The following is a 17,741-nucleotide window of genomic DNA, read 5'->3' as shown; positions in this document are numbered from 1 at the left end:
ATACAGTCAAACCTCGTTAGTGCGTCACTCGGTTAACACGTCACTCCGCTTACCGGGTCACTTTTTTGGAAGTCCCAATTGTCCTCGGGCAGGAATTGGTGACAGCTACGGCTTACTCCGTTTAACGCGTCACTCCGCTTACTAAGTCATATTTTGCTCTCCCAAGAGTGACGCATTAACGAGGTTCGACTGTATATGGAAATATTTTTATGTGACACGACAGGTCGTCGACCACCAGGTTCGGAACTTCAGTCCTTGAACAAGGTTGGATAGTCCTTGAATTAATTTCTATGATCATCTCTTCTTCACAGGAGGTGAATCGAATTCAGAATAGTAATTTCTTGGAAATTAATTGAGGACTCGATTTTTAATATGAATAGATTCTCTCCTACGCGATTATCTGATCTTGAGACTTTCACTTTCGCGCACAAAGGGGAAAAAAAAGCACTGACGTTGAAATCGGGGTCTAATCCGCCCACGCTTTACCACGACTTGTAGATCAAATTGAAATAGATAGAACGACCTTGATTTTATTCATGTGGTGGTCCACTGTGGAAGACAACATGGGAAATAAGAGATTTTTTCCAGAAAAGAAAGTTAGTTAATAAATAAAAGATTATGAGACCGTCGAGAAAAGATGCGTGTATGGCAAAAAGACAAGGAAAAAGAACCCTTTTTCCAGAAGTGAAACCGACATTGAAACTTTCTTGACCAATCACGTTTCTTACCGCTTTTTTCTCAACGCCATCTGTTGTTCTCCGTTGTTGCCATGTTCTGTGAGTCATCTTAAAGTTTCGTTTTCCATCGTAGATGTACGATATGAATCGTATGTGTTCGACATGACCTACTAATTTCAAAGTCGATGCCCGATATCCTGCATATTTAATAGACGCCTACTCGAATCCTTTACGTGGGAAGAGAAAGATATATATATATATATTTTATTGTGTGCGTGTGTATTTTTAAATTAATGAAAAGATTTTGTTGATTTCTGTTACAAATTTTCGTTACATTCATTAAAAAAAAATTTCATGATCAATTTTTTTTTTCTCCGTTGAATATTATTATACGGGCGTCATTATACGTGTGCCCATTTTTGTCTAATAACATTTTTTCCCTTAAACCAGTGATTCCCAACGTGGGTGTTAACGCCCCCTGGGGGGCGATGGAATGTTCCGGGGGGGGCGGTAGAAGCTACGGGTTCAACATAGGATCCTATGGGTTAGATTGCTTTGGGGGGCGATGGGAGAAAAAAATTTCTGAAGACGGGGGCGATGGGACAAAAAAGGTTGGGAAACTATGCCTTAAACAATGATTTTTGGGAATTAAAAAATGCAATGAGTATATCAAAGTACTTTTTTACAATTCATTTCATACGTAAGTTTAATTTTTTTTATGATTTTTGTGGGAAACTAAATTTTGAAAATTTTCATCCTGAGGAAAGTTTTTCCATTTTTGATCCATATGAAAAGAAAAATATTGAAAAATTCTCAATTTTTTCATGCAATCCTAATTTCTAATTACTGTAATCGAATAAAATTAATTTATATAAATTTAAAATAGAACATAAAATTAATATAGAAACGTCCTCTCCTCTTGTCAATACAAGATTCATCGAAAGACTGGTTATTTTGGCCTTTGTCATTCACGAGCTATTAGTTGATTGCTGACGCCGTCCATGTACGGTGCCTTTCAACATATATATACGCTCCAAGGTTGAAATATTCTATCTACTCCCATAGCTTAGATGATAGAGCACTCGTCCGGCAAGCGGGTGACCGGGGTTCGAGTCCCTACGGGGGCAGTGATGAATTTTCTTCCTTCATCTCCACAAATAACCAGTCTTTCGATGAATCTTGTATATAAAATTAACGTCTTTTTTTTCCTCAAACTTCTTAAACATGTTAATATTATTCAAATATATTCAAATATTTCAGAAATTTTTTTTCGTTATATATACACTATCTTATGTTAGTATGAACTTTTATATATTTCGAACACTTACTTTTTTTTTGCAAATTTTCAAAAAATGCGTTTAATGCATAATGAAATAAATAGTATGACATCAATGTAACTGAATAAAAATTGTTTCAAAATAAAGGCAACTGTTCCGTTCGTGATATGAATCAAAAGATTGAGATTTCATTTATTTAAAAATTAAATATTGTTTAAAATCAGATTTTAAAATTTAAATTTTTTGCATTTCAAAATTTGAAACTGAAAAATAAGTAAATTATTTAACATAAAACAAGAAAGAAAACATTCAGAATAATACAAAAAATCAAATGTTAAATATCGTCTAATATCTATCATAAAATTAAAAATTTTGAATTTTTCAAGATTTAAGTACTTAATGAAAAATTTCAATATTTTTATTCGTGCGTGAATAAATCGAATTTTTCCATCTTGTATTAAAATCAATTGCATGTTGTGAGCAAAAATTTCTGAAATAAATTGTAATAGCTATCCTTTAATTAAAATAATTACATAATGCGTTGTATATGATTCTTTAACCACAATATTTCAAACTTCATTGAGTAATCAGATGATCAACTAAATAATTGAATAGCTATTATAGAAAAAATTTTAAATTTAATTTATTTTTAAAACCTCATTAAAATAAAATTTCTTAATTCATTTTTGTCACGTTGTTCATTTTGAACAAGTTTTTTGTCAAAAATTAAGTCCCAAAAATAGCGGCCTTAATAAAAGGGTAGTACTGTAGACATTAAATAAATAATCGTGCAACTCCTAGCAATTTTACGATGAAAGTGGCTCTGATGATGAAATGAACTAGTGGATGTGATGTATTAGAGTGATGAGAAATCTAATGGTTTCTATGATACAAATATATACCTTTGATGAAAATGCTTTCTCAATTTTGAGCCCAAAAAATTAAGAGGTTTCTTATACACGAGATCCCTTATATTAGCTAAGATGCTGTAGTTTCTTTTGAGAGAGATTTTATTTTCTCAGCAATTTACAGCAAGATACTTTCTGCACAATAATGCTGAGATGAACTTTGGAAAGAAAAGAGAAAGATGTTACTTTTTTATGGCCAACAATATATTTTCGGAAAGAAAAATTTTATCTTACCGGAAATCGAACCCGGGCCTCTTGCAGGAAAAGCAACATATCTCACTCTACTGTCGCCATCTGGGGCGACAATAGAGCGAGTCTATATTTTCACTGTCGCCATCTGGGGCCGTATATGATGGATTAGACCCTTTAAGCGGTTTCAAAATTTTCCTGATCCGCATTGTAACTGCCACGGTTGGAAATCACTAAACCTTCTACAAATTGCCACCTATTTTCGAAAAATATTTTTTTTTTTCGATTGCGGGCTGATAAATGCTTCCCCTTCGCAACAAGAAACCAAGAAAATTGACCAAGTATATCTCTTCTATTTCCCTCAATATGATACAAAGACACTTGCCATGACTTTCTACAACGCGAAAGGCATTTTTTTTTTGGAAAAAAATCTTTTTGCATTAATTTATACTTATAAAGAGATCTTTACTGTGCTGAGAGTAAGGGAAAAAAAAACACAGTGTCTCTTTCTCTCTCCTTCTATTATCTAACTTTGAACAAAAGCTGACTCCGCCCATTGGTAGTTGATCGATCGCGTGGGGAGAGAAATGAAAAGCCTGTTTGACTGCAAAAGCAACTTCAAAGCCTATTTTGGCTCGTCAATGCCGAAATAAAAGCGTTTTAAGAACCCGAGATATTTCTTGATGACTGAAATAAAGCAGATCAAAGTTGACGAGATATCTCAGGATTGCCACTGTAAGGGTTAAAGAGAGGCTGAAACTATATATATATATATATTTCCTCTTGTTGGTAAATTTCTATTGTATTTTTTAAAGCGGGGTTGCCCCTTTCTGATGCCTCCATAGGCGGAGATAGACTTGAAAAACGGGGGGGGGGCACGGTTATTATTGCTGAGGGGCACAATGGTGATGTATATATATATAATTCATATATATATTACATCAGACGACGCCACTTTTGGAAGGGGGGGGGGGCGCCAATGCTCCCTCATGACCTCCCACCGTATCTCCTCCCATGTCCCCTCCCCCAAATGACGGGCCTGTCTCTGATGTATTGGATAGCGAGCTTGGGGGGGGGGGTCACTCAAGTATTATGTCAGCATCGGGGGGGGGGTTTCGGATTTGCTGACTTTTGATGACAAGTGGGGGGGGGGGGGTTTGAAGGTTGCTTACGTCATCAACCACCCATTTTTGAAGATATGAAATATTCTAAGCTGCTGACGAAATTTTGGTGACGAGGGGGGGGGGGGTTGTCAATGTTTTGCTGACAAGGGAGGGGGGAGGGGGGGTCAAAAATGGCTGAAAATCTTCTTATACGTATTACTTGAATGGCCCCCTTGCCTGCAAGAGCACCGGAGTTCGATTCCCGGTGGAGAAGAATAACTAACTTTCCGAAGGTATCAGAGAAAAACTTAGAAAATCATATTCTTTGATAGGGTATCTTTTGTGTTTAAAATAATCAAAATTGCCAAAAAAAAAACAAAACAACAATCACACGCATCACGTGTTTTCTTGCCATTTAAAAAAAATTCCCGAGAAAAGAGTTTCCTCTCATCTCTACGAAGGGTTAACGATAATACTCTGAGTGAGTTACGATATTCGTCGCAGTGGGTCTTTTCTTTCTCTCTTTTCCGCGGCCAGTTTCAGAGGAGCTGCATTATTGCAAACAGCAGCAGTTATTCAATGTGGAACCGCACACGTCGTGAGTTCTCGCGGTCGGTCTCTCTCTCTCTCTCTCTCAATTTGTCGTAGTCGCGTGCTGTAGTTAGCATTATTTTTAATATCGGCTGTATTTTTTTTTTGTAAAAGCATTGTTTCTGTTTTTGATGAGCGGAGAAAACATCGCGGCTCTTAAGGTATCGAAGCGTCGTTTGGTTGCTCGTGCGGTCATTATCGCCAACAATGACGATTTTATCCAAATTATAAAAAACGTATGTTTCATCGTAGAATATCGTTAAGACTCGATTGGAAAGTGGATCTGAACGTGTTTGTTGTATCGACGCTGTTCGCTAACATTCACCGAACAACAATCGCAACAGAGGCATTTGAGCTGTCGCCGTTGTCCGATATTATTATAATGAAAACAGGTGAGAATTGTTTCATCTTTCTTCCCCCCCCCCCAAAAAAAAAAAGTAATTGTTGTGTGTGCGTATTAGACAAAAAAAAAAATTGTTTTTCCCCCCCTCCATTTCTGTTTATCATTGTTGAGATGATTGCATAGAAATTTTGTACAACTTTTTTTTACGGGATTGACCCATTGTTGGCATTTGATTGGTGTTTTCCCGCGTGTGCTGAATCGTTTCGTGATGCCATCACAACAATAATAATTGCGGATTTTCGAATACCCCGACAATTTCGTAGTTGTTACTTGGACCATTGTTGAAGCTCCTGTACGAGGGTGCTCAACATTTGGATAGTGCGGGCCATTTGGGTGTTTGAAAACGCGTCACGGACCACTCAAGTTATCTGGAAATGTGTCGCGGGGTAACAGAAGTGATCTATATGTGTGCCGCGAACTGCTTGATTTATTTTTTAAAGGTGCCGCGGAGGAACCACTTGACTGAAGTGTGAATATGCCGCTGGTCTCTGAAGTGAGCCAGGCATGTGCCGCGGGTCACTTTATTTCGGAACGTCGCGCGGATCACTTAATTTCAGCGGGCATACGCCGCGGGCCACTGAAGTGATCTATATATATGTGCTGGAGTCACTTGAGTTGTCTGAGAATATGCCGCTCACCACTTAATTGAAGTTAGAATGTGGCGGGGGCCACTTAAGTGGTCTGGTAATGTTCCGCGTAGTTCAATTTTGCAAATCTAAGTTTGAAGTCGCGGGCCGTATCAGATGACTTCGAGGGCCACTATTTGGCCTACGGGCCATGAGTTCAGCCAGTGCCGTCTTAAGGCATGGGCCCACTCGGGCACGGCCCGGGGGCCTCAAGCGAAGAGGGGCCTCACAAAAATGAGATCTGGTTGAAATTTTCGAGAATTTGTTTGGTAGGGCCTCAGAAAAATCAATTGGCTCGGGGACCCATGATACTCTTAAGACGGCCCTGAGTTGAGCATGTCTGGTCTAGTACAAAGTTGAGCTCAGCAACGGGATGAGTGCGGTGCGCGAGTTTTAAGCACTCGCGCCATGTCTGAACTTGTTAAATTCTCTTGTATTTGTTTCCATTATTCCGTTGTTACGTACAGTGGCGTCGGCTAACAGGACCTAAATCAGGGTCGTAAGTAGGGATTTTGTGTGCGGGCGGGTGAGGGAAACTATTTTTCCGCCCCACACTGCAGAATCTGATAATTTTATCACGGTATTTTTTCTTTCCTAAAGTTTGCCACCCGGGCCCCAGTTGCCCCCCCCCCCCTTCATCTATTTCCGATCCTTCCCAAGTGATTGATTGAATTATAGTTTTCATAATGGCTGTGTGTACAAGATTTTAAATGCATAAATTGTTTGCAACGAGCAGCGCTGTCTTAACGCATGGATCTCCATGGGCTCACCCCGGGGGCCGCCCTCATGAAAATTAAATGTGGTTAATATTTTCGGGAGTAAGCATGTGAATTGATAGCCGGAAATTTTTAGCCAGATAGGGCCGTCAGAAAAATCACTTCGCCCGGGCGCCCCCCTCCCCCAATAATGCTCATAGAACGGCCCTGCCAACGAACCCAAGTAATTAATGTTTGGCTTCCGAATTCGTTCTGTAGATGCCACTGATCGCTATTTCTCCCTTCTGTATTACGAAATACGTATCTGGTGAATCAATAAACCCAGCATGAGAAGAAGGAAAAAGGGAAACAAGTTTCATGTCTGGACATGTTTTATGTCAAAACTCTTCGGAGATGATTGTTTCGTTTTCCCCCCTAACTTTTTCGCGTTACAAATCACGTGATCCCGCAGGTCTCCAGCCATTAATCGATTCTGTGTTTCGTAGTAAATTTGGCGGCCCCCGTAGCTTGAAAAATAGATGGCAGCACTGAAATTCACGGCCAATATTGGATACGCACTTGGACTGTTACATAAGGTAAACGTGCACACTGATGCGATAGGTAATTGCTCGTGGCAATAGACCGGAGTTGAGCTTGGTTTGGAAGGAAAAGTATTTTATAGCACGGGGGTGGGGGTGTAGCCATTGTCCAAAACACTTTCCGACGCCTTTGAAATACAGCATAATCAGTTATTGTTCTCAGTTATATATATGGCCATTACCTCCGAGTTATGCATGGGTGGAGATACGGGGGGGGGGGGTTATTGTCCCCTCAGCGACAAAGGTGGAGTCAACTGATCTAATGTAAATACGAATTGACATCAACGTGCCTCCCAGCAATGATGACTGTACCCCCCCCTCCCCAGATTTCCAAGTTTATCTCCGCCTATGGAGTTAGGTTCTAGCGATTACCTCCTAGAGAAGTATCTCGGAGGTAATGACATGGGGTCCTCCACAACAGGACCGTCGTTTCAACTTTTTCCGGGGGTGGGGAGGGCAAAGAACATGTACTCAATGTATTTATAATTATATATATATATATATATATATACCATTTTTTAGTGTATTTTCAAAAGCCAGGGAGGCTTTTGAATCTGACCCCCCCCCCCCATCCCAAAAGACGGGCCTGCGCCACAATCTGATCCCTGGCCAGGATTTTTCATGCCCCTTTCCCTCTGAAGTAAATCTTTTTCGAAAAACGAACAAAAGTGTTACATAATAGGATTCATCCAGAGCCCGAATTCCGCGTTGGCAAAAGGAGCATCTGCTCAAGCCCCCCCCCCCCCTCAAAATTTTAGGGTCGGACAAATCCACTCTCTGTCAGCCAGGGATTCTTGAGCTATGCTTCACGACCAGATGCGTCGCATCAAGAAAACATCAGGAGTGGCTGGAAGTTGCTTTTCATCCCGTATATACGGGACACAAGTGCGTACGTAGGAGAGAGAAGGCGCAATGCATTGGTTTTTTTTTCCAGAAGTTATTGGGGGGGTGCCCAAATGACCTCAGCCCCCCATAGGCCTCACGACCCATATTTGATTCATCCGGATACGGGTCACCCAAATCCACTCGGTCCTGTTATAAATATGCATTTATTGCGTCACTAGTTTCACTAATTTCGAAAAACAGTCAGTTGGGTTGTCATCGTCCATGCATCGCAAAGCTGATTTTGGTGATCTTGATTTGGTGTCGCGGATGAAAAAGGTTAAGAATCCGTAGACTGACCATATTTTTTTCTTCCAGTAAAATACAGGAAATTTGGCTTCGAAATACGGGACATTGCCAATCACCGCCAAAAATTATATTAAAAGTTAGCGAAGAGTCGCCAACTCGTGCTGAAATCACAGAAAAGTTGCCAATCGCGGGAAATGGAGCACTACTTCATTGCAGTGAATTAAAATTGAAACATGACAAATAATTGAGCGAATATTCTTATTTGTAGTCGTAATTATAATGAGTATAATTTCTGAGTTGGGAAGATAATTACATTCGTTGCTTTTGAAGAATAAAGAGTCAAGTTGGCTTTGTTAAAAATACGTGAAAAACCGGGACATTCTTGCAAAAAGTCGGGGCAGCTAGAAAAATAGGAAAAACCGGGACTGCCCGGAAAATAGGGAACGTTTGGTCACCCTAAGAATCACGGCATTATAACCACAACACATTTGACGCTAGTCGAAAACCTCATTTCTCCCGTCACCTTTTACACCAAAGTCGTCCCCCAACCCTTGTAGAGGGGGCGGGGCATGCAAGGACTAGGTGGAATCGTATCGATTAATAACGCCAAATCATGCCGATGCCAACATGCATATCAAAGTATCGCCAAATCACTGTTGGTAGCGCTATTCCGCGAGTTTTTTCCCACAAAAGATTTCGAGCCTACGAAATCGTGTTGAGACGCTCCTGAATACGCTTAAATGGCTTTGCTTCCAACGGAGTAGGGAAATGACAATGCAACATTTCTCATCGCATTTTTCATTGTACACGAGTAGTAGTAAAAATAAAAGAACGAAAACAAAGGATGCGTGTTCTTAAGATTGGCTCCGTATTTATGCAACGCAAATTGGTGCCTTTCATTTATTATTAGCTATCCTTTACCATAATTTACGTTTTTACGAGGTACATACGCCACTTTGCGCATGTAGATGGGATTGTCTGTCTCATTCGCGATGACATTAACTCGGTTTTAAAACGATTTCCTTCTCCGTAATAATCCAGTCACTAATGGGATTTTGAAAGTCTTGTTTATTCCATAATCGTATGGAACATGGAGTTCCTCGTTCCAGTGAGGATGCGTTGAAGTATTTAGACGTGTTCCCTTTGGAAGGATTATTTGCTTTTTTTTCTTTCCGTGTATGGAGCGATCATTTAGAAGTACGTGTACCGTTTGCCAATTAACGTTTGTTCGATTTCTTCCTTATCACTTTAAAATGGGATTTCAATTTTTTTTATTCCGGTGCAGGTATATTTCAATATCGACAGATTATTTTTGTTTAACCACTTTATGAACGAGGACTAGTATTGCGTCCGAACGCCAGTGGAATAAATTCAAAAAATTGTTTTCTTTCCTCTTTCTCCTCATCACCGCGAAGCTTTGTTGCAACCCTACGAAAAAAAAATAGTTATTTCTATTCCTCCGTGACGTATTCTACTGTAAACATCTGAAGAGCGTAAGGAGAACAGGTAGGTGAGGATGAGAAGTGAAATCTACTTCGTACCTACTCTATTATCTAAGTATTGCAGATAATAGAGGGGCGAGAGATAAGGGTATAATAGATAAGTATATCTTTCTTTCTTATACTTATGTATTATATTGTTTTTCTTTCATTTGTTTTTTTTTCTTGCTTTTCTACAATGCGGTTAGGACGAGGTTACCTTATCACCGATCATTTGAATTTCTCTCCAATCGCTTGTAAGCGAAGCGGTTACAACGCAGTAGAAATCTTTCGCCCCAGCCGATTTTTGAGTTTTCACGGAAGAACATATGATTTTTTCGAATTACTGTTATTAACCTCTTTACAATCACGAGCGTAATATTACGTCTAAAAACCAGTGGAATAAATTCAAACAAGTTCTGAGTTTTTATTTTCACCGTCGTGAAGCTTTATAGCTACCCTATTATCAACGGAAGGTTCTTTTTCTTTCCCTCCTTTCTTTATGATGTATCTTTCCACTATATATATGAGAGGGTGAAAAGAGAGCTTAGATGATATAAATAAGTTTTTCCCCATTATAATTTTATATTTTTATCCTCCCTCATTCTTTTTCCAACGTGTGGTTTAGTTAGGACGAGGGGTTACCATATTTATCACCGATTCGTGAAACATAATACAAATTTCGTGCCAAAGCCTTGTACGTGAAGTGGTTAATTATTATAAAAGGACAACATTTAGCAAAACATTAGTGATATCTAGTGGAAATTGGCTTGGTGTCGGCAAGTGATATTTAAAAGAAAATGAGGGACGTTTTTTGGTACTTGTAACGGGACACAAGACTCGCGTAGAAAATGTTCACGTCATGAATACTAGCAATGTTTTACTCGTTACAGCGACAATGATGAGATATCTCTTCCTAACTTGATGCCTTTTTATTTAAAAAAAAACATAAATGAGAGAAGAAAGCGTTTTCTGTTAGCTTATGCTGTTCTTTAATTCCTTTTCTCAGATTTCGAATTCAAATATCTCAGCGAACGTTGCACTTAGAAACGTAGTTGCTTTTGGCTTCGAGTCTGCAACCAAATCCTAATTGAGTTTTTGAGCACAGCGTGTGTCCGTATAAAAAGTTAATTCTCATTCTAATAACTATATACAACCCTTTGCAATATGAATGACGTATGAGGTCCACACGTTATTTGGATACCTTTTCCCAATTCTAAGTATGTCTCTGGGATCAGTGGTTCGTCAGGTGTTAACTATGAATGTAAGCCTATATATATATATGCAAAATATTATTAAATTATGCATATTTGCAAAATGTGGTTATGACAGTTTATCAGGCCTGAATTTTGATCGGATTAACGGTCGTTAATTGTATTATTAACAAGGAGAAAATGAATTTTCAAAAGGGAACATTTCCACTTTTGCTATATTTACAGTTAAAAGTAAAAAACGTGGAATACATTTGTTTCACAAAACAGCCCAGCTGGTAGCAGAATGGTAGAAGAATATTTAAAATCTCTGCTTCTTGATTAAATGTGGATAACTCTCTTGAATGTTAAATTAAAAAAAAAAAAAAATGTTCCGTTTTGGAAGAAAATTTGTGTAAAATGTTACTGTTTGATTAAAATTGAACCGTGTCAAGTCTGAAAAATTGTAAATGTCTACGATACCTGTTGATTCCAGAAGGCACTCCCCCCCCCCTCCTACTGCCCTCTCGTCACTAACACAAACATGATCATTCTACATGGAACCTCCCGTAACGGACACATTTTGAATTAGTTCGACGGGACCTAATGTATTGAACTATACATTAACGGACTGTTCTTTGGTGTACAAAATTTTGGGTCCCGTGGGTTACCGTTATCGAGAGGCTCTACCAAAGAAATACCGAAGTGAATGAACAAGGTGTGAATATGCCTTTTGGTAGAGAAACAACTAACTTTACGTCGTAATTTTGTTACTAAAAATATTTCCATTTGAATAAACCCTGTTGCATAATCCGATGGAGCTCATCCCAAAGATTCAGAAACCGTTGAAAAATGAATTTTCGGGGGGAACAAAAAAATGTAAATGTTCCCTTTTGAGAATAAGCTCTTGTGTTAAAGATTTTCTCACGCCATTGACCGAATAATATGATTGATGAATAATTAGCCTTGATTATTTATGCATTCGTAGTTCACGTGTTGGAAGTTGTTCCTACTGGTAGAATCCCGAACGACAAATAATGACGCACGAAGGCATGGAAACCCGTCACCAGAGCGGAAGCTCAGACATTACTCTCGAACCTTCGACACATTTTTGACACGATTTCCGACTTCCGTTCTGCCGAGGCTTTCTTTTTAAACTTGAACCTTCAAGAGAAAAAAAAATTAATATATTAAACATTTTTGAAGACAAAAGTATTCGAGAATCGACTGCCGATTCAAATAAACACTTTATTCAACGCTTCTATAAAAGAGAATAAACTTACAATTTATTGAACGCTTTATTTTCAATAAACTAAATATGAACGGTATATGATTTCCAATAAACGCCATTTTGTGGAAAGGGTCGTTCAATCAATCTTTATTCAGATGCATATTTTGTTCGAGATGATGTCGTAAACAACGGTTTGAAGGAGAAAACGCTTTTCCACTGAACGAGGTTTGTCTCTAGGGAATTGCGAAATAATTTATTGCATCCTTATATGAACGCGTTTCAAATTGGAACTTGATGAGAGTGAATCAGATACTCTAAAACGAGGCATGAGATCCAGGCTGTGTTCCATGGGGGATGAATCAGATACTGCGCATTGATATGCGATAAACGAATAGACTTCTTGTTCGGATACGCCAATTTAAATCAGTGTTTCCCAAATTGAACAAAGTGGGCGATTTAAAGTTCCAAGGGGCAATAGATGCTACGGGTATAACATAGGATCCTATGGGTTTGCTCGAGTTGGGGCCATGGGACAAAAAAAAATTCTGAAGGGGGTGATGTTGCAAAAAATTTGGAAATTATGGATTTAAATCATGATTACAATCATTGATTTAAATCACAAAATTTAAATTGTTTAGGGGAATTAGCCAAACAGACAGAGCTCCGGCAACCTTCGTTTCGCCCAATCAGGGAGTAGGATCTGGACTCTCGAACATTTTGTCTGTAGATATGGTGAACTTGCGACCCTGTCAGCAAAATTTCGTCAGTAGCTTAGAATATTTCATCTCTCTTCAAAAAGGGGTGATTGATGACGTAAGCAACCTTCAAACCCCCCCCCCCCCCTTGTCATCAAAAGTCAGCAATTCCGAAACCCCCCCCCCCCTCGTTGCTGACGTAATACTTGAATGACCCTTTATTGATGTTGGGCAAATTTCGTGATTAAAAGAAGTATAGAAAATCTTTGGGTAAATATGAACTTGACGCCTAGATGTAGTGGAGAAAGAAAGCTGCTTTATTTCTAGATTTTGTGCATGGACAAAAATTGCAGGAAATATAAGGTGCTGAACCAAGCACTTGGTTAAACTGCACCAAGTGTTTTCAGTGCATCGCAATGTGGGGTACTGGGGTTCTCCCTGATTAAAATACAGGAATCGTGAGTCGGAAATACGTCCACCAATTGTGCGAGAAACAATCTTGTCAATAGAATTTGTTTTTTATTTAGCTGATGCTGAAATGGCCCTTTGGTTGGCCATCGAGAGTGAATTGAAATGCCCCTGCACCATATGTGTGCTACTGAGTCGCCACCACGCATTCACCTTAATGGTGGGGGGGGGGGGCACATGAGGTTAATTTGGGCTCAACGACCTTTCATTTTACATAAACGCAAATTTTTGGTGTTCATAGTTTTTGCTTGTAGTATATTCATTAAATTTGAGAGATTAGGAGAAAAAAAAGCCGTTACGTGATATGAAAATGGGCATTTTTAATGATTAACAAGATTTGTTTTAATTAATAAGTAGTCAGTTGTAATGGAAAAATCCGATTTTTTTTTTTGTAAAAAATCCTTTTTTCATACTCTGTTCTTGTTTATTGATAATATTTTGCTACGTCGCGGGTGAAATCATAGCGAGACTGTGACGCCGAGAGTAGACCAGTCGCAGTGATCCGTAAAATAAAATATTAGGGGCGCTGGAACAGGACCGAAATCAATCGCGACTATGATTATTAAATTTCTACTCGGTGGTTCTTAAACGATCGGCCATTTTTTTTTTTAACCTATAATCTGTGGATTCTACGGAGGAAAATTAGCTGTAAAGTAACAGTCCAGAATCGCCGTTATAACTTTCGTTGCTCCACAAAGCCATAAATTTAACTCTGACTACTGACGGTACTTCAAAGTACTACTAATTTTTTTAAAACCCACGTAACATCCCTAACATTTGTTGCTGGGTATTGGTATTTTGAAGTAACGACTACCCCAGGTGACTGCGCAAGTGTAGAGTAACTAGATTTTTAAGTATGTTAATTTAACGAAATTCAGATGTTTCGACCCTGTAAATTTCAGTGTTCAGTGCGCATCACTTTTGTGTTCGTGCAGTAAAACTCTGCTTCTACAAAGTATTCTCTAACAAATTTTATAACAAAAATGTTTAGTATTTTTTAAAACTTATTGCGGGTGAATAAGTGCTGACGGTACTTTGAGGTACCAGGTTAAAATTTTTAATTTTCATGTTCGTTTACCAGGTTTTAATGTTTACTTGCGTGTTAAATTTTTTTTTTTTCAACTTTTATTTTCTAGTCTTTAATTAGAACTAAAATGACCGACCAAAAATTTTACACGATAATTGTCATTTTTTTTCAGAATATGGTAATGAAAAGGTTAAAATTGAGCCCTACGCAGCCTTGGCCTGGGTTAGGAGCAAGCGAGCCCGCTACGTATATTGCTGCTCTAGTGTGGTTCCCAAAGTTTGTACTCTGTGTGGGAGGAGGGGGTTCGCGAGAGACTTCGAAACAAAAACGTCCGAATTGGAACTTTGACATTTTTATTTTCCTTGCGAAAAATGAAAATAAAAACACTTTTAGGCCGGTATTACACTATAAAAGTATTCTAAAAGTCCTTTTATAAAACTTGAAAAATTCAACCAATAAGATTATCGGTTGCATTTGCTCGAATGTAACCTATGAGCTTTATTGGTTGAATTTTTTGAGTTTTGTGAAAGAGGGGTTTTATCAAACTTTTATAGTGTAATACCGGCCTTACTCAGCTGAGCTACTCTTACCATGTATCATTTAATGTAATTTTATCAAATTCTATTTGTAATCAATGTACAAGTATTAATACTTGTACACATGGTGACTTAATCATCCGATTTCAACTCACGAGTTGAATAGTGGTGTTATTTCTGATGCAAACTAGGATCACCGATCTGGGTATTCTTATTGATAAGCGGCTTAGGTTTTCTGAACATTGTTCAGCGGTAAGTAATATGCTAAAAAATGAAGAGGGAAATGTCTACGTCAAGGGTGCTCAACCTTCCGGACAGTGCGGGCCACATAATTGGTTTGAAGACTTGTCGCGGGACACTCGAGTGATCTTTAAACTTGTCGTGGGTGTTTCAAGTGCTTTGTAAATGTGCCGAAGGTCACTTGAATGATCTAGAAATGTACCACAGAACACTGAAGTAAACTGGAACTGCGCCACGGGTCACTCTGGTAATGAGTCGCATGCCACTCAAGTGATCTGTAAATGTACCACGGCCCATTCAGGTTACCTGGAAACGCGCCACGGAAGTGGTGGAAATATACCGTGGTATAGAAGTGTTCCGCGGGACACTCCAGTGACCTGGAAATGTACCGCGGGTCACTTGAGTGATCTATAAATGTGCCGCATATTTCATTTTAATAAGATTAGACTTGAGGTTACTCCGCATATTAGATAACTCAGAGGGCCGCATTTGACCCGTTAGCCCGTGGGTCGAGCATGGTATGCGTATCATAAACAATATTATTAATGGTCAATCTCGCAAGCGAAGAATCATTTTGAAATCGCACGATTCTTTCTGAATCGCACTGTATATTGAAATCAAGGAACATACACCTCCCCCTACACTTCCATAATGAAACAGCACTGCCAAATAAATATTGAAAAATAATTTGATTTCATTTATCGTTAATTACGCAAATTGGAACCAAGAGAAAAAGGCGTTCTTCCCCAAAAATACTTTTGAGACATGACATTTAGCCTGCTAACAAAAAACCGTATGAAGGGGGGGGGGGGGGGGACGCCACCTATAAATTTCCTGACAAAAGGAGGGGGGGGGGGAAAGGGATCGTAATTCAAAAAGTTTGGGAACCACTGCTCTAGTGAATTTGTAATAGGGGGAGTGGTTGATCTGTGGGTTTCGAGGCCTGTTAACTATCCCTCTTTAAGAACCATGCGTATAAATCTGCCTACAATACCTATTTGATTTTCTCAGGGCGGTATTCACCGACATGGTTTAATTAAGCTATAGTCACAATTTTTTGATAACAGATCGACACGGATTGGTTAAATTCAGGGTTTTAACCAATCTATGTTGATCTCTTATCCAAAAAATTGTATCTACAGTTTAAACCCTGTCGGTGAATACCGCCCTCAAGGGGCCACAAAATGTACCAAATGAATATTTCTAACCGGAAAGAGAGAGAATTTCGCGGCCCGAACAGTTCTAGCGATGTTCAAAGGATCTCGCGGTTAACCAAGAATAGCAATCGCCATGTCGAAGAGGGAAAAAAAGAGGGGATTATTTATTTAATTACGTAAAAAACGAAGAATTTCGCGAATAAGCACGGATTTAATGTTCACGGAGCGATTCAGAGCGTCACACCCGACGCTAGATTTATGTGCGATGTTCTTTTTCCCCCCTCCCCATCGGGACCAATAACATCCGGCCTTGAAACTCTCGATTTTTTTTATTTTAGCGGGTTTTTTTTTCTGCTTGATTAGCGGCTTCGGATTAGTGTCTGTGTTAATGTTATTTGCATGCTAGACGACTGACCGAAATGGAACGTTCTAGAAAAATTTGCCAGATTTAGTATCGAGTTTGCGGATCGAGTGCACCTGCCCTGGCGAACAGCATTCGATATTTGTTTAAAAACATTGCCTGTGATGTTATTGTGTTGCGCGATTGTTATTCAATAATGATTTCATTTACTTGGGTGTTTACGAATAAAACATGGATTTCTGGGTAGGCCTATATGACCGGACAGTTAATTTTTGTTTTGGCATCTTTCAGTAGTTTTTTTTTTCTTCGAAGCTTGGATGGACAAGAAAAGTGTTTTAGTTTGTGATCGGATTGCCAATCGGTATTTTGTGTCCGTTATGATTCCGGAGCATGAAAAAGAACCTCTGTGCTTCTCTATTTACTGTGAATGCTATGTAGGAAACCTGTTACTGTATTGTTGAGGTGACAAGATTTTCTGGTTGATTTTGTTGTCCCAGAAACAAAATCAATGGGAGGGATGAAAGTGAATCGAAACTTGGCAATATTTAGCAAACATCAGGGATTATTTGGTGAGAGTTGGTGACGTGTCCGGAAAATCTCATCTCGTCAATGCCGCTCAGATATTTGAATATCTCGACTAACTTGATGCTTTGCAGCTCGGTAATTACAAGATGTCTCACCGCCTTAAAATCCGACATAAAAGGTTAAATTTTTCACCCATAGTAATTATATTATTGCTATGTTTAGCGGTACATAATTTTGAAGAAATATTGTTTTCGAAAAAATTGAGTTTGGGGCATAAATACATGGTTCCGGTGACCTGGATAGTCAGAGAAAATGATTGATGAGTTGGAAAAAAATGTTTCTTTAGCAAATCCGAGTGCGCAAACCGTACCCTAATAACACGTCAGTTTGTTGATATTTTAAAGATTTTTTTTTAATCATTATGGGATACCCTGCATTTTATTTAAAAGTCCACACTAAAATTCTGTGAAGAGGTAAAAAACAGACCTTGCAAGCGGTTTCCGGGCTATTAGGCCATGGTCTGGGACATTTTCTACCTAACGTTTCGTCCCACATCTGTGGCAGCATCTTCTGGGGTTAAACGGATGTAGGTCACCGCGACAAGCGAGAAAGGCTTCATAGGTTCGTTCGATTG

At 38.9% G+C, this 17,741-nt stretch overlaps 1 protein-coding gene across 2 annotated transcripts in view; it reads left to right on the top strand.

The window, feature by feature from the left end:
* Positions 1-4,692: 4,692 nt before the first annotated feature.
* Positions 4,693-17,741, top strand: part of LOC149083412 (G protein-activated inward rectifier potassium channel 3-like) — a 59,645-nt gene continuing 46,596 nt past the window's right edge. Inside the window, exon 1 of one of the 2 annotated variants that reach the window (XM_089236696.1) lies at positions 4,693-5,137. The gene's annotated coding sequence lies outside the window, so the exon portion shown is untranslated. Of the gene's footprint in view, positions 5,138-9,576; positions 9,706-17,741 lie in introns of those variants that run through there. The other variant, XM_089236700.1, reaches the window with a different exon arrangement.

Source organism: Pholcus phalangioides, unplaced genomic scaffold (genome assembly GCF_987345545.1).
Source record: "Pholcus phalangioides strain wild (caught in Gottingen) unplaced genomic scaffold, Ppha-v1.0 ptg000009l_1, whole genome shotgun sequence".
Lineage (NCBI taxonomy): Eukaryota > Metazoa > Arthropoda > Arachnida > Araneae > Pholcidae > Pholcus > Pholcus phalangioides.
This window is presented reverse-complemented; position numbering and strand designations above follow the sequence as displayed.